This window comes from Staurois parvus, unplaced genomic scaffold (assembly GCF_062004578.1).
Source record: "Staurois parvus isolate SC_StPar_1 unplaced genomic scaffold, SC_StPar_1.0 ptg000352l, whole genome shotgun sequence".
In the NCBI taxonomy this organism is placed as follows: domain Eukaryota; kingdom Metazoa; phylum Chordata; class Amphibia; order Anura; family Ranidae; genus Staurois; species Staurois parvus.
In genome coordinates this window covers 1,062,903-1,084,171 of record NW_028318148.1, presented here as the reverse complement: position 1 = coordinate 1,084,171, position 21,269 = coordinate 1,062,903, and positions in this window count along the sequence as shown.

Below are 21,269 nucleotides of genomic sequence, written 5' to 3'. Positions count from 1 at the left end.
TGGATGAGAAGCGGTTATACCAATATCGTCGCTCATGATCCAGGTGTAAAACCAGCTTTTAGGTAAAACTGATCCAAACACCTCTTGTGATAGCAAAAAAGTTGAATAAAAAAAAAGTAAAAATAAAATACATTAAAAATATGTTTAAAGCATCTCCATCCCCCCCATGCCTACACACAAATGTACACATGCACAAAGGTCCCACACACATATGTAAACATTGATTGCACCTCACAGGTGAGGTATCGCCACAAAGTCAGAGTGAAAGAAATAATTCTAGTACTAGAGCTCACGCTAAACTCTAAACTGGTAACCTGCACAGGTTTTTAATGTGTCGCCTATGGAGATTTTTAGGTACCATATGTTGTCTCCATTTCACGAACGTGCAAAATTTTAAATCTTGACATGTTTGGTACCTATTAACTCAGCGCAACATCATCCTTTATATTATACCAAAAAATGGATTTTATATTGTGTTAACAACGCATTTAAGTGTTAATTTCCAGAAAAGGTGCATTTAATAACAGCTGCGCAAAGATCGTGCGACATATAAAATTGCAACAGCAGCGATTTTATTTTTCAGTGCCTCTGCTTTCAGAAAATATACCATGTTTGGTGGCTTTAAGTAAATTTCTAGCCAAAAAAAATTCTAATTTTAATTCTAATATATGTCAAAATGTCAAAATGGCCCAGATGGCAAGTGGTTTAATTGAGTTTTGCATTTTTAATGTTTCACTTAAAACATTACTATAAAATCACTGCTCCCTGCCAAACTGAATTTTGACATTTCTTTTTTTTTTTTCTTTGGGGTACGTGTCCCCTAGTGCGGGGCCAACCCCTATGCCATTTAATTGATAATCCCTTGCAAATTAACCCAGAAAATGGTAGGAAGTTGTTGTATTTGGCATCCAAACTTTAGTACTCCTTACCAAACCCTGCTTGAACTGAAGCCAGGTACATTCAGCTGATCTGTAGTATGTATAAAGCTTATACATACAACGTACTGTCACACTGAAACACTATCACTTTGGCCATTTGACCCACCACCACCACCATCGCCTCCCTCACTCCTTCATGTTTTGTTGCAGCCTGTGTCCCTGCTGTAGAGATTTCCCCTCACTTCTTGTCGGGAAGGCATAAACTGAAGAAGTATCCACTGTTCCCAATAGGAAAGGTTCAACTTTTGCTGGTTACTGTAAGGAAATGATAGACAGCAGTACACATGCCTCCGCTGCAACAAAAAGAAAACTAAAAGGTACCCATATGACATGTATTACACAGGAGCCTGTGCTAGGAGAATGAAACAAGACAGATAATAAATATTATTTGCAAAGTTGATGATTTTGCTGTCCTGTCTTGTTAGACCAGATTAGCCTGAAGAATGGAAAGATGCAAGATTATAGTCTCTTTCCCTACAATGTATACTCTAGTAAAATGCAGAGTAATCCTTTTCTATACATTAAACGCATTCCTATCACCCTGTTAGTTCCGCCTGGATCAGTCGCCCATTCTTGACCTCCCCTTTAGACTTACCCCTTGCTTTTTCTTACTAGAGGCTCCAATTCCAGGTACAGAGGTGCATTAAATGATGAGCATTGTGAAGTTATTGTGTAACTAAATCCTAGCATTAAACGCATAAGAATCTCTGGAATTTGAACCAATCAGCAATGGATTTAATTAGGCATGCACTGTTGTGTGTGGCCAGGCCATGGAGAGGGAACGTTGGTTTCATCAGATTGGTGAAAATAGAACAGTAAAGGGATTAGTAGGGAGAACATTTGACATCAGCCGAATCAGTTTTGAGGTGGCCCCAGATTACCTACAACTACAAACTTCACATAAATCAAACTGCCATTCTGGCTGTCTGTTTGTTGCTTACGTCAGGAGTAATTGCTGAGATAGCATGGTCAACAGCACCCCACCTCCCCCAACCACTTTGCAGCCACACATTAAGCAAGGAGACACATATTTACTTAAATGTGACTGACAGTGCTCCCCCAAGACAAGTACTGTCTCTAGGTAGGCAGGAGAAATGGGTTTGTAAGTTCTCCTTTTCAACTCCCTCCTCCTCATCTTTATTGGTCCCTAGGATGCAGGTGACCCCTTCTGCACAATGTTCCTAGTTGCTAGGATGCAGATGGCCACCTTCACTATAACAACCAACGATACTGTGTGGCCAGGCTGCCAGCATCCCAGCAACCACAGACCTGCTTCCTGGCAACTAGGGATGCTAGGTGGTATATTTCACCTGGGTTCTAGCAAACAAGGATGCTAGGTGTGTAGGAGATGTCTATTTCCTAGCAGCCAAGTATGTTAGGCGGCAGAAGCCACTTACGTCCTAGCAACTAAGGAGGCTAAGCAGCAGGGGACACCCATCAGGTGGAGGAGCAGAGAAGCTGGAAAGCAAGGAATAAAAAAGAAAATTTCTTTACATTTCAATATCTTTTAAAGATAATACGCTAGGGTATTTAATACATTTATTTAGGTATTCATACATGAATGTATTTATAGACTTTTATTTAGTTTTTCAATAAGTATGACAATTATCCTTAAAGAGTATTGTCTTAGCAGCTGTTCTATTAGGTTTGATCAAGGTACTGCCTAGGCAAAATTACAATTTCCAGATGTTCCTTATATATGGCAAATCTATATTACTACTGTATAGTCCTTGTACTATAAAGCTGTTGGCTGATCTAAATGAGATTGTACAGTCAGATTGAGGTGTATTTGTGTATACATGTATGAAGAGTAATCTTAATCATCAGGTAGCCTGTCTATTGATGGGTCTTATAGCAGCTGTATTGGTCTGCTATGGCTCCAGAAATGCCTTTGGCAGCAAAGGTAGCACATCACCAAATCTGAAGACCTGCAGTAAAATGCACAAAAGAAGGAAGAACAGAACAAGTGTTATTTTAACATCTCCACCTACCAGAAACTGGTATGGAGTCGGGAGCTGTGAACATGCAGATTCTTTTTCATTATGGCTGAATGTAGAAGCAATTTCATTACATTGTATTGAGATCAGGACACAGAAGGACTCGGTGAAAACATATTTTATCAAAACAGTGAACTGCTGAATGTCTATGCACTGTTTTTTGGGGTCAGTCTCCACTGTTTATATCAGACAGATTTTATAACTTTAACAATGGTGTAAAACCAAGGAAACTAGGACCGTTAATAAAAATACTCTTTTCTGGATTACCGCTGGTATTCTGTTGGTGGGTGCCATGCTGTGCGTAGCAAAAAATATAATATTTGAAATTTCTGTCCATTGCCATTAGGCTTTCTTTTATTCTGCAGAACATGGTGGACAAGTCAGTCCTCGTGTATTCCTCTTCATTCTCAAACTCCAAGGAGAACAATCATAGTTGGTTTATTGGGCTGTCATGACTTCCATTTATATTATAATGAAGTCCTAGATGCTCCATTAGCTGTCATGCCTTGCAGATATACTGTACATATATTATGACTTGTCGGTGATGAGGTCCAGACCCTCAAAAATACCCCCACAGACTGACTAAATATTTCAGGCGTGCAGCATCAGCTTGGAAGTGGAGCATTTACTATATTCTCGAAGGCTGGCCACACAGTGTAATTCATAAAATCATGGCTTCTAAAAAGAAGAGCTTGAGTTTCACTTCACCATAACTGGTCTGGTTATACGTTCTCATTGCTTCTCAAACTCCCTTCACAGAAGCCATGGTTTCCATACACAGCACTGCTAATTGCAAACAGGCCCAAGGCTGGCCATACATTATACAATTTTCCTGAGATTTTTGCTTTAGATTTACCAAAAACCATATATTATGAGGTCAAACCTAAACAACACTTTCAATTGTATCTAATTAGCCAGGCCCTTGCACTACATAGTGGAAGGTAAATCTAATGGAAATTGGTCAGAAAACTGTATAGTGTATGGCCAGCCTAAGGATCCATGCATACTAGCATTTTTTTAAGCTACAAAAAATGCTGGCTAAAAAATGCTGGTAATAGCGTTTTTAGTACCGTTATAGGAGCATATAGCAGTGTTTAGGAGCACTAACGTTTTATTAGCATTTTTACAGTGCATGTAGAGGAGAAAAAAAAACTGAAAAAAAAGCTGTTAGGAGCTTTTTAGTAAAGTTTAGCAGCTTTTAGCATTTTTTTCTGCTGCAAAAACGCTCCAAACAAAATCTACAAAAACAATTTTTTTCTACTCCTAGACGCTGAAGCTCACAAAATGCTAATAGCCTAAAGTAGTGTGCATGGACACATACGATAAATCTATTTATATTCTAACAGAAAAAAACTTTAAAAAATGCTAGTGTGCATGTAGCCTAAAACAACTTTCTGCAAGCTGGAATAGATTGTTATATATTACTAGTCAGTGTTTGTTCCATACATTAGTCATTCTGGTTGTACGATTATCTCCAGAGGGGAAAAAGAAATGATTTGCATGCTTAGGCTCAATATTATAAAACGAAGAATACATCTCCTACTGTTTGGATGTATTATGGAAATGAGACATGTAGGTACCTTCTGTAATAAGAAGGCTACACTGTGTTTCACTGGTGCTGGTTATACGTCGTCCTCATCTGCAGGGCACCAAACTTGCAGCTGAGCTGGGACTACAATCATCCGGGAGACCCCGGTTAGCTATAACTAGATTGGTACACACTGAAGCAAGTGCCCTGTGTTGTGCAATGCGACATGCAAGTGTTACGCTTCATTCTTCTGCTGCATGGGGCAGTTGTGGCCTTCATTTATAAATGAGTGTTATGAAATGAAAACATTCTAAAATTCCATAATACTAAAAGGATGAACCTCCTGCGCTAGAAATGGGGCCCTATCGTACAAGCCGCTGACACTAAACCTCCTACCAAAATGAGTGAATAAACAATAAATAATATAAAGTGCAGCGCTACACCTACAATCCCATATATAATAATGAATATATAAATAAGTGCTAAAAATCTGTGCAAAATGTATATCTGTGCAATGAGTAATACACAATACAGCGCTAAACATAAAATCCTATATATAATAATAAATATATAAATATGTGCAAAAAGTGCAGATATAATAAAGTGCATCACGTGTATTCCCACCAGGAATATTAGAAGTGTTCAAAGTGATAGCAATAAATAATACAAAATCACTGCAAATATATTTTACTCAAAATAAGTCCATATAAGAAATGGTGTCCAAACAAACAAAGAAACTCTCAATCTTCATGCATGTGATCACAAGTGTCCACACTGTGTGAATCCAAACAATGGCTGCAGTGGCATTATAAACTCCTACATCCTCTCCTTTTTGTAGCTAAACTTATACAATTTGTTTAATTTTGTAGCACTGCATTAAAAAACGGTTTGTACCAAAAACTGAATTTTAGTGCCTTAAAAAAGGGAAAAAAATCACAGAATAAAATGAAGCCTTTTGATGAAATGTAGACTACTTTAGTTCCAAAATGGAAACCTGACTGTTTCACTGTGCTCACTTTAGGTGAAACGTACAGTAACTGCTCCTAAATGACCTCCCCCTAACTCATTCCCATTTAAGAAAACAGTGCATGTGTTGCTGGTCTCTTCCAGTATTTGGGAGCTAGCAGAGACTGATGGCTCATCTGCGCACATGCGCAGCACAAAAAGAAGAAAAATGGTCAAAATATAGAATAAAAAATTATCTAATTTGTGTGAGGGGAGGTCGGAGTAAAAAATTGTTCTGCTTCAAGTCACACTGGTTTAAACACGCTGCAACACCTCCTTCATGTCCCTCAGTTTTCCATTGACCAAAAGGTGGTAACCCTAGTCTTCATCAGAGTCCTTCTTTATATCAGATTTCCATCAGAGTGCCCCCTTACATTAGTTGTCACCATTAAAAAAAAGAATAAAAAGAACCTGTGCCCCCTGATATCAGATGGCCCTATCAGAGTCCTCCCTTATATCAGCAGTCTTCATCAGAGTCCTTCTTTATATAAGATTCCCTTCTTTATATAAGATTGGACAGTGGCTGTCATTTCTGCACCTTGTGTCAGCCCAGTCACTGTACATGTTGATGTGCCATCATTGGGTATCATTGCTTTGGGTACCAGAAGACCCTGTCCCAGCTTAACTGATTATTATTCAAGGATAGCTAAAATAATGACTGGGGTTGATGATGGTTATTCCCATCTTGCCTACTGGGCAAGGATACCTTTGCAAAGGGAGTTCAAATCCACACTTGAACAGACTGCAGAAATTTTTTTATTTCACTTAAAAGATCCAATGAAATTAAAAATCAATATAATGCCTTTGTCAGTATTCCCCATAGAATCATACTTGGTTGATACGTTTTGCACGCTGCCTGTTACTTGCGATGCCCAGATCGGTCCCACCAATAGTTTATCAGCAGTCTAATTTAGCCCGGAGTCAGAAGGTATTTTACTTGTGCGAGCTCTGATAATGGATGCACACAGGGTTCTATCAGGAAACGTCCATCAGCATATGCTACATGTTAACACACATTGTATGTTCAGCAGTGTTTCCTCCTACAACGCTGTGTTACAGGACTGATGATTTGGTGACAGTCTTTGCTGAGTGACAAGACTTGTTTGTCCCACAAGCAGGGCCAGATCTAGGGGGTGCTGAGATGGGCTGTGATCCCCCAGATTTTAACTGTGCTCCTCCCAGGTCTCTGAGAGTGCATCCACCAATCCACGAGCCAGTCTGATGCAGACAGTTGATGTAAGGAGGCACTCTGATGGTAACAATCCATGTAAGGGTGAACTCTGATGGGGCATTGGGACACTGATGTAAGGGGGCACTCTAATGGGGACACCTGACGTAAGGGGGCACTCTGATGGGAATCTGATATAAAGGAAGACTCTGATGAGGACTGCTGATATAAGGGGCGACTCTGATAGGGCCATCTGATATCAGGGGGCACAGGTTCTTTTTTTTTTTTTTTTTTTTTTTAATGGGGCCAACTGATGTAAGGGGGCACTCTGATGGGAATCTGATATAAAGAAGGACTATGATGAAGACTGCTGATATAAGGGGGGACTTTGATAGGGCCATCTGACATCAGGGGGCACAGGTTCTTTTCACCCTAATACATACTAGTGTTTCCCAAGTTGTGACACTGTGTGAAAGACTGTCAGTGGCTCACACAGTGTTGACATTATGCCCTTTGACTTTTTTTTTACTGCACCCCCAGATCAGATACTTGTATAAAAAAGTATCCTGTTCTCTTTGCATTGCTTCCTTTGTGTGAAAATGCTGTTGTTCCTGCCAGTCCCTCTGCTTTCCTATTAAAAACTGACCACAGTAGGCATGAGAACACAGCATGGTCAGTGTTCTGGCTATGCTGGGAACCCAGTGTGCTCTTCTCCTTCAATGATTGTCCTGCACAGCCATTCACTAAGATGCTCAGTATCAGGGGCGGACTGACAACTCAGGGGGCCCCCGGGCAATAGGGGATCATGGGGCCCCTGTGTTCTTGCCCAAACTCAAAAAAGCCTATGAAAAAGGTACCAGGGGCATCTCATGGGGCCCCCTACTGATCCCGGGCCCTCGGGCAGTGCCCGAGTTTCCAAATGGTCAGTCGGCTATCTGAGCTGAGAACAGAGGGTATATATACTGTGTGTATATATATATATATATATATACACTTCTTTATATGTTTTCCCCTCTCCAATCAACTTTTTAATCAAGGTACGCTGTTCTGAACAATGTCTGGAACGACCCATTTTCCTCAGAATTTCAGAGAGAAATGCACTGTAACCAGCATGTACAACATTTGCTGCCTTCCTTCCTTAAATAAGGGCAATAATTGCCAGCTGTTTTTCAAAGAATGAATGACCTCACTAATAGAACTCCACACTGCTGTTATTTTGAACATGCCCCTTTCAATTAGTGATTCAATTACACAGAATCAGCAGCATGCACGTCATAACTGTTGGGTCTGTTGGATTTCTATTACTCTACTACACCTGCTAGTAAATTATTTGCTATGTAGAAATATCATTTCTACCAAAAACAGTGATTGATCAGGTTAGTGATGTCTGACTGCTATTATTTTGAACACAACTGTATCTATATATATACACGCAAATGTTTGCCTTCCTTTTCTATTATAAACTGAAAGGGTTGTTTTACAAGGTGAAGGTTTACATACACTTTAACTTCAAACTGCAAAGTTTGAAAAGTTTCATTGTTTCAATTGTTGTGAAACAATTCTCACAAAATAAAAACTTTGTGGCAGTTTCTGGATTCTATTTCTGCATTCCACAGTTGACTCCTTTTTGTCCCTCTTTTCAGGAAAAAGGAAGCCAGCTAAAGGCCTTTTGTTCACTAAGAACTCAACCCAAAATAGTTTATGGCGGTGACTCGTCCAGTGTCCCCTGATAAACTTTAATGTGTCGATCAGCGATTCCCCTTCCTAAATATTTACTGCACTTCGAGGAACCTGCGCGGCAATTTTAGTCTGTGGAGATATGGCTTTGCCTCTCTGTAAGGGAATAAAACTGCAGAACACCACCACGTTCCTAGCTGGAATCAGGTTCACATGGGCCATAAATCTGGACTTCCTCTAGATCAGGAAACAGGAAGTGAGTGCACAAGCAAGATTTCTGTCCGTGCTTTATAGAACAATACAAATCTCTTTCTTTCAGGAAACGGATGTGCGTCAAACGGAAACTCACATTTTTGGAAGGGATGAGAGAATGACCTTTGGGCTTGAATTCCTTTAAGTCCTAATGGATGAGGTTGGGGCTGGGGTGGGGGAGCTTTGAAATACGATACAGGAGAAGGATTTGAAATAGCAGAGAGGAGTCACGTGAAGAGTGAACATGGAGTTTTATAGGCGCCAAGAGGTGAGCGGTGAAGGGGTGGAAGATGTACATGTTGCAAATTCTACTGAAAATATATGTGGTGGAAAAACCTACTATTCAGAAGTCTGTCACATATCCTAACAATGACATCATGATGAATTTCAGAGAGGTCATCTCTAAATGCCATCAAACAGAAGAACCAGCCTTCCAAAAATTCACATTGCTTCAAATATGAAAAGAATTAAGGGCCATGAAACTAAACCCCAAGTCAGGGTGAGGAGACACCCAAAACTCCAGGGTGGTAAGGAACAGAACCAATAGTCCACGAAACACTATGGCAAGGTACTGTCCAGAATCAATAAATAGGAACATAAATGCAGCTCTTGTATTGAACTGTACTGTTGCTGTATTGTCTCCCATTATATTGTAAAGCGCTGAGCAAACTGTTGGCGCTATATAAATCCTGTATAATAATAAGACAGGTGGCACCCTATTTGCAACTATGGAACCATTCAAATCAATGCAGCTCTCACCGACTTTGAAGAAGGTTCCTGCACTATTTTTTGTAATTTCATGTGCAACTTGCATTGACATATGTGCATGAAGTCGCACAGATGTCAGCAACCCACACATGAAGTCGAATTGATCAGCTGCTTTGAAATCGTGCTGAAGTAGTGCAATTTCAAAGCTGAATTCGTTGTGAACCAGAGCTAAAACTGGAGAGTGAAAAATCTGGTGCAGCTGTACATGGTAGCAAATCAGCTTCTAACTTCAGCTTGTCACTAAACCCAGGACCCTGCATTCACTATATCTGGTCTCCCACAGTACACAGAACATGGAAATTCAATTAGTTTAGTAAATATAAACTGCTAAATACCTTTTCTCATCTGCAGTCTTGTGACTTCTATCAGTGTCCAGCAGAGCACTGGTTTAAGTTTGTAGGAGGAGTTTTCATTCTCCCTTGACTGAGGCTGTATGACCCCTGACCCCCTGGGTGGACAGCGCTGATTGGCCCTGTGCAAATCACATGCAAACTCCCAAGAAAAAAACCTCTAGCAATACACTGAGAATGTGCAGCTTGCCCCCAAAGTTCTGTTCTATCAGCAAATTGATTGGGGACAGTAGAAGAAAAGGAGAATCAGAGAAGACAGGATCAAACATCCTTTTCACACAATGCAGAAGATTAACTCTTCAGTGAGTATAACAAACATGCTTTACTGCATATACAGACTGATTTTACTGTTGTGGGTTTAGTAACACTTTAAGCTTTGACAACAAAACCTGGAAGCTGATTGCTTTTTATGCAGAGCTACTCCAGATTTTGCACTTTCCAGTTTTGATACCGTATTTTTCGCCGTATAAGACGCACTTTTTCTTCCCCAAAACTGGGGGGGGAAATGTCAGTGCGTCTTATGGGGCGAATATGGAGCGACTGGTCCGGTATTTCCACCGCGGCCGTGTCAGAATACCGGGCCGGCCGCTCAGCTCTGCAGCGGGACCTTACCTGTTCCTCTATCCAGCGGCGCGCTGTCTTCCGGCTTCTGTAGTGTGGGCACTGGGCATGACAGCCGGGTGCCAAGTGCGCATGCGCAAGAAGCGGTGCTTTTTGTGAATGGTAAGGCGGTACCTGGGACACATGACAGATCCCAGAAGCTGCCGGACCAATCACAAAGCGCAAGTGCTTCTCGCTCATGCGCACTGGGCACCCGGCTATCATGCCGAGCGCCATTACAGAAGCCGGGAAGACAGCGCGCGGCTGGATCGAGGAACAGGTAAGATCAAAGGACAACTCCGCGAAAGTAAGAGCGGGTACCTGTCAAATTCAGGTACCCGCTCCCCACCTCCCCAAAGGTCAGCAGTCATCTGTACTGTCCGCAGTCTCTGGTCATCCCTGTACTGTCCGCAGTCTCTGGTCATCCCTGTGCTGTCCGCAGTCTCTGGTCATCCCTGTGCTGTCCGCAGTCTCTGGTCATCCCTGTGCTGTCCGCAGTCTCTGGTCATCCCTGTACTGTGTCCGCAGTCTCTGGTCATCCCTGTACTGTGTCCGCAGTCTCTGGTCATCCCTGTACTGTGTCCGCAGTCTCTGGTCATCTCCTGTACTGTGTCCGCAGTCTCTGGTCATCCCTGTACTGTGTCCGCAGTCTCTGGTCATCCCTGTACTGTCTCCGCAGTCTCTGGTCATCCCTGTACTGTGTCCGCAGTCTCTGGTCATCCCTGTACTGTCCGCAGTCTCTGGTCATCTCCTGTACTGTGTCCGCAGTCTCTGGTCATCCCTGTACTGTGTCCGCAGTCTCTGGTCATCCCTGTGCTGTCCGCAGTCTCTGGTCATCCCTGTGCTGTCCGCAGTCTCTGGTCATCCCTGTGCTGTCCGCAGTCTCTGGTCATCTCCTGTACTGTGTCTGCAGTCCATTAGTTCAGAATTTTTTTTTCCTGTTTTCTGCCTCTAAAACCTAGGTGCGTCTTAAGGTCAGGTGCATATTATACGGCGAAAAATACGGTAAATCAACCCCAATGATTTTTTTGGATACAGAGAGTTTATATTTAAGCAATCCTGATTATTAACAACGATGAGCTCAGCCTAACCATGAAATCATCCTTGAAATGTTTTGGTTCTTAGTCTTGATGAATGCGTGGTCATTATTTGAACGCATCACACATTGATTTCTATTACTGCAACGCACCACCCAATCATTGCCTTACAGCACAGCACTGATGACGTCACAATGGATGAATCTAACTGAAACAAAACTTTATTTTTTTTTCCATCTGGAAATTAAAAAAAAAATCAGCTTGTTCCAGGTTTATCATGTACCAGTGTAACAAGCTGTAGGAAAAAGAGGACAAAGGTGATTTGTATTATTCATGAGGCCTGGAATTCCAGTTTAATGGTTTACAAGTTGTCTTTCAGCACATGTAAGTGTGAGCTTGAGTGAGTTTAGAGCTCCATCTACCACTTGCCCTCCAGGGGATTTACCCCCCTTCCTGACCAGGCCATTGTTTGCGATAAGGCACTGCGTTACATTAACTGACAATTTCTCAGTCATGCAAAGCTGTACATAAAGGAAATTTATTTTCATTTATTTTATTTTTCCCCACAAATAGAGCTTTCTTTTAGTGGTATTTGATCACCTCTGCGGTTTTAATTTTTGCTCTATAAACAGAAAAAGACCGACAATTAAAAAAAAACAAAACTATATTTTGACTTTTTGCTATAAAACATGTCCAGTAAAAAAAATTAAAAAAATCAAATTTCTTCATAAATTTAGGCAAAATGTATTCTGCTACATGTCTTTGCTAAAAAAAAATCCCAATCCGTGTAAATTATTTGGTTTACGTGAAATTTATAGCGTCTACAAATGCCGGTATATATACTGGAAATTTTATTTTTATTTTTTTTATACTAGTAATGGTGGCGATCAGCAACTTATAGCAGGACTGTGGGACTGCGGCAGGCATTCTGACACTGGGTGGGAACTGACTAACTTCCACTCACATCCCAATTTATTTATTTTATTACAGGTGCTTACAGAGGCGGACTGACCATTTGGAAACTCGGGCACTGCCCAAGGGCCCGGGGTCAGTAGGGGGCCCCATGAGATGCCCCTGGTACCTTTTTCATAGGCTTTTTTGAGTTTGGGCAAGGACACAGGGGCCCCATGATTCCCTATTGCCTAGGGGCCTCATGCGTTGTCAGTCCGCCCCTGGGTGCTTATATAGCGCCATCAATTTATGCAGCACTTTACATATATATTGTTCGTTCACATCAGTCCCTAACCCTCAAGGGGTGTACAATCTAAGGTCCCTAACTCACATTCATACATAGACATACTAGGGCCAATGTAGACAGGAGCCAATTAACCTACCAGCATGTCTTTGGAGTGTGGGAGGAAACTGAAGTACCCGGAGGAAACCCATGCAGACACAGGGAGAACATGCAAACTTCAGGCTGGTGGTGCTGTGCTTGGGATTTGAGCCAATGACCCTAGTTGTTTACACACAGGTCTCTCCCCTGGCATTTCTACACGGCGATTGCCGGGTGCCGGCGGGGAATCTCTGGCCATGACCCTGTGATTGACATCGCTAGCCACCAATAGCGCTGCACGAGCGCACCTCCGACCCGGAAATGCAAATCATGTATATATAGATGATTTGGAGCAGCCCTGCCACCCTGTAGCAGTAGTTATACTATAGGGCAGCTGGTAAAAGCTAGATTTAATCAGCTTATATTGTTCTCGGTTCATTTCCTCTTTATCAACATGCTAATTACATTTTACATTAAACCTTCCTGTTTTCAATAAACACCTTTGTTTAGACCCAGTGATCTCATCACTGAGTCTCTATGCTTCCCTATGCAATGCAGGCAGTTTGTGGCAGGTGGGAGGAGCTGCATGTAGCTTCCAGACACCAGCAGAAAACGACCCAGTACAATAATCCAGTAAGTGATAAAAAACAAAGGAAAAAAGGGGGCGCAACAGCCTTGTGCATTGCCTAGGGTGATAGCTTTATTAATCCAAAGTAAAATATACTCACAAACATTGAGGAAACAAAAGCGTATCAGATACAAAGAGACCAGTACACAGAATCAGCTCCCAACTCGTGAGGACCCTCTTAAGGCTGACACGTTTCGAGGAGCGGTTTCCTCTTCCTCAGAGCCGCTATACATTTTTGCTATTCAGTAAGTGACGTCAGAGGAAAGTCAGATTCCTTGTCCAGATGGGTGATTCAGAATGTGTTGGAGCCTACTAATCAACAGCCAGGCCCACAAGCATTTTCCAATGGATTTGCAACCTTCATATTTTCTCACTAACCCATGGTAAGGCAATCTATCTTCAGTCCAGATAAAAGTGGTTTTAGGTATAGATGGAGCCTGATGAACTAGTCTATCCCTGGCTTGTCCCTCAACCCCTCCCATACCTTTGTGTGTTCCAGCATCATTGTTACATTCTTCCAGCTGAAGTGTATACATAGTTACATCGGCCCAGCTTAGACCAATGTAGGTATTTATGTACCATACCTCTGTGATCCCCATGAAGGCTGAAAATCACTGAAGTAGGCACTGCTTCTACAATGATTGCCGCTAGCTTCTGGGTCATGAGACGATTGGCTTTCCTGCTGTTTAGTGAACACAGGAGGTTGCTTGCTCGCTTTTTATGGGTACCATTTAGAGAATAATATAAATACAATCAAAAACCACGCAAGTGCTTAAATTGTGTACAAATTCAAATAAATCTCTTGTGTTGTGCTAAAGTGAAAAAAAAAATACACATAATATGTACAAACAATACATAAATAAACTATTATGAACAGTGAATAAAGTGCTCAATAGCAAACCAATGCCAAAAATTAAAGTGGTATTTAGAACAATCCCCTTTTTTGTGGTAGTCTAGACTCTTCATCCCAGTGTAACCACCAGTGGGAACACTGCACCACCAATGATGATGAATTGAAGACTTACCAAATCCTATGACCCCTTAGCTAACATACACCTTATTATACAACACTCCCATCCAGACTCGTGTATCTCAAGCCAGACCACATGTATCATCAGAAGGCTCTTCAGACCGTCCCGATCTCAGAAAGTGGGCATACTGTATATTCATATAAAAATAAAAGAGGTGCCTCTCATAGTGGAGATAGTTTACAAACAATTTAATAAAAGGAGAGAAATGCACTTACAAGCATCGCGAACTATACAGTAATCATAAAATCCTCAAACAGCAAAGAACAACACAAACGGCAATTCTTACGTGATGACGTCACAAGGGAAGCTCCGCGGAGTTGTAATAAGGTGTATTTTGACCTCCTATAGCTAAGGGGTCAAAGGATTTGGTAAGCCTCCAATTGTTCTATATACCCCATAGGGACTGGCACATATATGCTAATAATTTTTGCACTTTAATTTTTGGTATTGCTTCACTATTGAGCACTTTATTCACTGTTCACTATTGTTTATTTATGTATTGTTATGTGTATTATTTTGTTTTCACTTTAGCGCAACAGCAGAGATTTATTACCATTCAAAGAATGCTTTGCACTCTCTTACTGAAAGCATAGCATTCTCTGACTGGATGAAATGGAGAATGTGACATCACCTACCTGCCTCTGCACCTCATCCAATCAGAGAATACTTTGCATTCATTGAGAAAATGCCAAGTATTCTCTGAATGGAGCCTGCGCTGGGCAAGAAACCTCCTGCGTTCAGAATGCAATGGGGCAACTACTTGGAATGGAACTTGGAAGCAAGCAGAGTTCACTGAAGCCACCGTGCCTATTACAGTGTTTTCCAGCTTCCATGTGGATCCCACAGGTATGGCTCATACATTCTTATATGTAAAAAGTTCCAAACGAAACTTCAGCAAAAATAAAAGTCCAGCATGGATCCATGTTTAGAGTTCTGCATAATGGCCACAGCAGGTGTGCAGATTTGGGAACTCAGCACCGAAACCTCACAATGAGATAGAAGAAACTGTCCAACATTTACTAGATGGGCATACATCTCTCCAGGAGCTGCAGGCTGCTGGGGAGAGGACAGCCTGTTCTTGGGTGAGTCACATGAGCACTGGAACCAATGGCAATTGCACATCAATGATACTTCTTTCAGTCACAATCAGAGGCATTGTGAAAAGCTTGCTGAATTTCCCTGTTGATTACATACAGTACATTCCAATTGATTTGGCTGACGTTGCCAAGGTTCCTGGATAGTATTATAGGGACAGAGCCCATTTAAAAACGTGACATAATGTTCACTAATAAACAACGTTCTGTGACAGCACAGCAAAACGGGGAATAATATATGAGTGACATTTCCAGGTATATTTGGAAATCTGTGCAATCCCTTCTACAGACCAGAGCTTTTCAGGTCAGGAGGATTTCCTGGTTCATGGCTGCCTGTTGTTCTGCCTTTCCTGGAAAAGGCCTGTGACACTGGGTCCAAAAATCCTGTTTTTGCAGAAAAAGATAGGATATTGGGTATAGGAGATAAATCAGAGGAAGAAGATTCAGCAGAATGACACAGACAGGGAGATAATTAAACTATTTGTGGCTGCATGTATAAATCTCATTCCCTTCCAGCTTTCCCAATCAGATCATATTGCCTGTTGTCCAACCACTATCCGGATTTTACATTCTCCATCGGGAAATTCCAACAGGGTTTTTATAATATTGAATGTATATTAAGTGCAGCCATTTACAAATCATTGACAATAATAGAGGTATGCTGTAGACTCCATACAGAGACCTGCTGCTGGGATACTGTATATTGACAGGCAGCTGTCAGAATACTCAAACAGTGGCTGTATCTGATTGGATGATTCCGCAGAAAGTTTTCCAGCAGGCTCCTTTAACTTTTATTGAATGGAGGGGGGAGGTAGGACCACCCACTAAGCAAATATTTAATAATATATTAGAACTGGCCACAATTCATTCAGTGTATGGCAATCATTGGTCTATAGCTACTATAAATATCTGGTCTATATTCACCACACTACAAAGGAATATTTGTGACTAATGTCCATGTTTGCAAAAGCTGCCATTTATCTTCTATACCCGCTACAGATTGCCTATAAACTGATCACAGTCTCTGGCAGAGGTACGTTGGACAGGTGGAGAGGGTATAGGCTCAGAAGTGTTCCTCCTAAATGTAATAGTTACAGAAAAATGTGTAGTGATTTGGGTCATAGTGTTTCTCAGAGGAACTCTGTACAGTTCATTACTACACACAGTACACAGCTCATCTCTAAGTCGGGGGCTGCCTTAAGGTTGATTCCACCTGGAAACGTCCTCAGCCCATTCCTAGGCATTGGTGAGCCATGCACAGAAAAAGGTACCCCATGTGCAGGGAGAGTGACCCCACTCACTGCCTGGCAAGAACCTCATGGGCTTACAGCTAGTCACACTGGAGGCCCAGCCTACATACATACTTGTTGCTTTTTAGGAACTCAGTAAAGGGTTCATATATTCTACATTGGCAGCGGCTCTGGCCACCCCTCTGAAATTGGTTCATGGCAGAGGCGGACTGACAACTCATGGGGCCCCCAGGCAATAGGGGATCATTGGGCCCCTGTGTCCTTGCCCAAACTCAAAAAAGCCTATGAAAAAGGTACCAGGGGCATCTCATGGGGCCCCCTACTGACCCCGGCCCTCGGGCAGTGCCCGAGTTTCCAAATGGTCAGTCCGCCCCTGGTTCATGGTGAACTGACTTTCTGGGGGCAGTTGATAGGTGGCTGGTAGGTGATATGTTGCCTTCTCACTGCCTGTGGTATCCCTGAAAATCCTGCACCATCACATCCAAGCCACAGTATTTGCAGTACTGACCGCTGAATGCAACTGGGGGGAATATTTTTGCAGTGACTTGTGTTCAACCCCTTCTGGTCACTGTGTTAGGTTAAGGGTGGCGGTAAAACCACCGTAAAGCTGCCTATAGTAAGTCCTTATAGTTAAACTAGACCTTGCACCAGGACAGCAATGACAGCTCCGCAGGTGCACTTTAGATGTCATTACCATTAGTGTTCAAGTCATGATCTAAAGTCCTGTGATTGTAGAGAGAACATACACAATGTGTCTAATGCAATATCTGTTATGAGGCTTGTCTTAGTACAGACGGCTGTATGGTCTGAGTGGTGAAAACACCAAGGCGTTGTCAGCGACAGCTTCCTCTCTCTTACTATTATAGGCTGCAAGTCTCAGATGAGTGACCCCACCCCCCCCCATCCCTTTTCACCGAAAGAAACAGGAAAACAGTTCTTCAAGTTAAGAGCTGACCAAATCACGGCTTTTCACAGAAAAATGGCAGTTTGAAGTGTCATCTGCAAAGTTCTGTCATTTATGCTCTGAGACAGCAACCAGAAACGTTGGCCAATACCACCGAGGCCTGAGAACACTGTCACCACATCCAGAATTATAAAACAAGAGACCAAATGCCCCAAATCTGTGCAATTGAATTGTTTCTGCAGAAATCTGTCCCCCAACAAAAAAGCACACTGACGCGTAGCAGTTAATCAATTACAGAATGCTAACTCTGTGTTTGTGAATGTCCAGATTATTTTACTGATTTAATAGTAAAGTCACTCTTCACAGAGCTGTGCCTAGAAATACCAACTTTATGGCACTTGCTGCAACCTGCCAAAAACTGAAGATTTTCTACTGCTGATCACTTAGAACAACTCAGATGTAAAGAGGAAAATATACGGTATTTGCACAATTCTTTTTACAAAAACTGGGATTAAATATGTTGGAAAAAACACTTCTTTTATACATACACTGCTAAAAAAAAAAAAATGAAAGGAACACTTTGAAAACACATCAGATATCATTGGGGAAAAATATCATGCTGGATATCTATACTGATATAGACTGGGTAATGTGTTAGGAACGTAAGGATGCCCCATCGTTTGCTGAAAATGAAAATTATCAACCTACAGAGAACTGAATTCAAAGACACCCCGAAAATCAAACTGAAAAAATGATGCAGCAGACTAGTCCATTTTGCTGAAATTTCATTGCAGCAACTCAAAATGGTACTGATTAGTTTGTATGGCCCCCGTGTGCTTGTATGCATGCTTGACAATGTCGGGGTATGCTCCTAATGAGACAATAGATGTCCTGGGGTATTTCCTCCCAAATCTGCACCAGGGCATCACTGAGCTCCTGGACAGTCTGAGGTGCAACCTGGAATCGGCGGATGGACCAAAACATGATATCATAGAGGTGCTCTATTGGGTGGGGGCCATTCAATGGTATCAATTCCTTCATCCTCCAGGAACTGCATGCATACTCTCGCCACATGAGGCCGGGCATTGTCGTTCACTAGGAGGAACCCAGTATCCACTGCACCAGTGTAGGGACAATGGGTCCAAGGATTTCATCCTGATACTTAATGGCAGTCAGGGTGCCATTGTCTAACCTGCAGAGGTCTGTGCATCCCACCATGGATATGCCTCCCCAGACCATCACTGACCCTCCATCAAAACGGTCATGCTGAACGATGTTACAGGCAGCATAACATTCTCCATGGCTTCTCCAGACCCTTTCATATCTGTCATATGTCCTCAGGGTGAACCTGCTCTCATCTGTGAAAAGCACAGGGAGCCAGTGGCGGACCTGCCAATTCTGGTGTTCAATGGCAAATCCTATGGTGCCGGGCAGTGAACACAGGGCCCACTGGAGGATGTTGGGCCCTCAGGTCACCTTCATGAAGTCTGTTTCTGATTTTTTGGTCAGAGACATTCACACCAGTGTCCTGCTGGAGGTCATTTTTTAGGGCTCTGGCAGTACTCATCCTGTTCCTCCTTGAACAAAGGAGCAGATGCCGGTCCTGCTGATGGGTTATGGACCTTCCATGGCCCTGTTCAGTTCTCCTAGAATAATTGCCTGTCTCCTGGAATCTCCTCCATGCTCTTGAGACTGTGCTGGGAGACACAGCAAACCTGCTGGCAATGGCACGTATTGATGTGCCATCCTGGAGGAGTTGGACTGCCTGTGCAACCTCTGTAGGGTCCAGGTATCTCCTCATGCTACCAGTAGTGACACAGACCCTAGCCAAATGCAAAACTAGTGAAAAACAGTCAGAAAAGATGAGTACGGAAAAAAATGTCAGTGGCCTCTACCTATAAAACCATTCCTGTTTTGGGGGTCATCTCATTATTGCTCATCTAGTGCACCTGTTAATTTCATTAACACCAAAGCAGCTGAAACTGATTAACAATCCCCTCTGCTACTTAACTGACCAGATCAATATCCCAGGTGTTTAATTGACTTGATGCTATACTAATTACAAAGTGTTAATTTAATTTTTTTGTGCAGTGTATTAAAAATGAAAATCACTTTTATTCTGGTGCTGGATAGAGCAGGCTACTACTATGACTGTTATCATAAAAGGTGAGATTATTCATGAAGGTCAGTTGTGAATAAGTGTGATTAATCCTGATCAAGTCTCAGTCTTTCAGAACAGAAACAGAGAAGACTACATAGCTCCAATTCATTGTTGATAGTCCAAGAATTTTCTTCCTCTCCCTTTGTCCATCATGTATGTAGCTGGCCAGCTAAGACCAGTCCTAGGTTGTTAATATGGTTCACATATACGTGTATACCAAACCTGCCAATAACCTCAGTACAGTATATATGTACATATGTTAAAGCCAAAAGCAGAATCATTGCTGTAATTTATGTCTTTGATTGTTATATGACATTTATATATTCATTGTGTTAGCAGAAGCAGAAAAGGAAAATATGCCTTTAAGAGTTAGTTAAAGATGAGCCAATCACAGACAGCCTCACACTGTACAGAGCCTTAACCAATCCCAGCCAGTTTCACATTTGTGCCTGTGTAAAACTCCCTGCTAGGATTTTCTAGAGCAGCGGTTCTCAACCTGGGGGTCGCGACCCCTTTGGGGGTCGAACGACCATTTCACAGGGGTCGCCTAAGACCATCGGAAAACACATATTTCCGATGGTTTTAGGAACCGAGACACCGCTCCTGTCTCAGGCGATCTGTGGGCAGGATGATATGCTGCCCCTGTCACCTGGCCACACCTCCGGGATCACTCAACAGCTCCGCCTTCTCGCCGCTGATTGGCCACCGGAACTGTAGCTCAGGAGAGGCACACAGGCGGCCAATCACCGGCGAGGAGGTGGAGCTTGGAGAGGAGGAGCCGAGCGGCAGCGCGCGTAGATCAAAGAAGATTGAGGGAGCTGCAGGAGCGAGTGAAGAGAGAGGCCAGAGAAGGAAGACAGCTGACAGGTAAGTGCAAATTTTGCTGCTGCAGCCAGGTATGCAGGTTGTAGATGGGAGAGGGAGAGAGCGAGCCCAGGCTGGAGCAGGAGTCAGCAAGGTAAGTATCATTGGTGTCAGTGGAAGGGATAGTGCCCCATCATTTGTGTCACTAATACCAACGATGGGGCACTATTCCTCCCCCCACTGACACCAACGATGGGGCACTATTCCTCCCCCCACCGACACCAAGAATGGGGCACTATTCCTCCCCCCACCAACACCAACGATGGGACACTATTCCCCCCCCCCCACTGACACCAATGATGGGTCACTATTCCCCCCCCTGACCCCAATGATGGGGCACTATTCCCCCCTCCACCACACTGACACCAATGATGGGGCACTATTCCTCCCACTGACACCAATGATGGGGCACTATTCCTCCCACTGACACCAATGATGGGGCACTATTCCTCCCACTGATACCAATGATGGGGCACTATTCCTCCCACTGACACCAATGATGGGGCACTATTCCTCCCACTGACACCAATGATGGGGCACTATTCCTCCCACTGACACCAATGATGGGACACTATTCCTCCCACTGACACCAATGATGGGACACTATTCCTCCCACTGACACCAATGATGGGGCACTATTCCTCCCACTGATACCAATGATGGGGCACTATTCCTCCCACTGACACCAATGATGGGGCACTATTCCCCCCTCCACCACACTGACATCAATGATGGGGCACTATT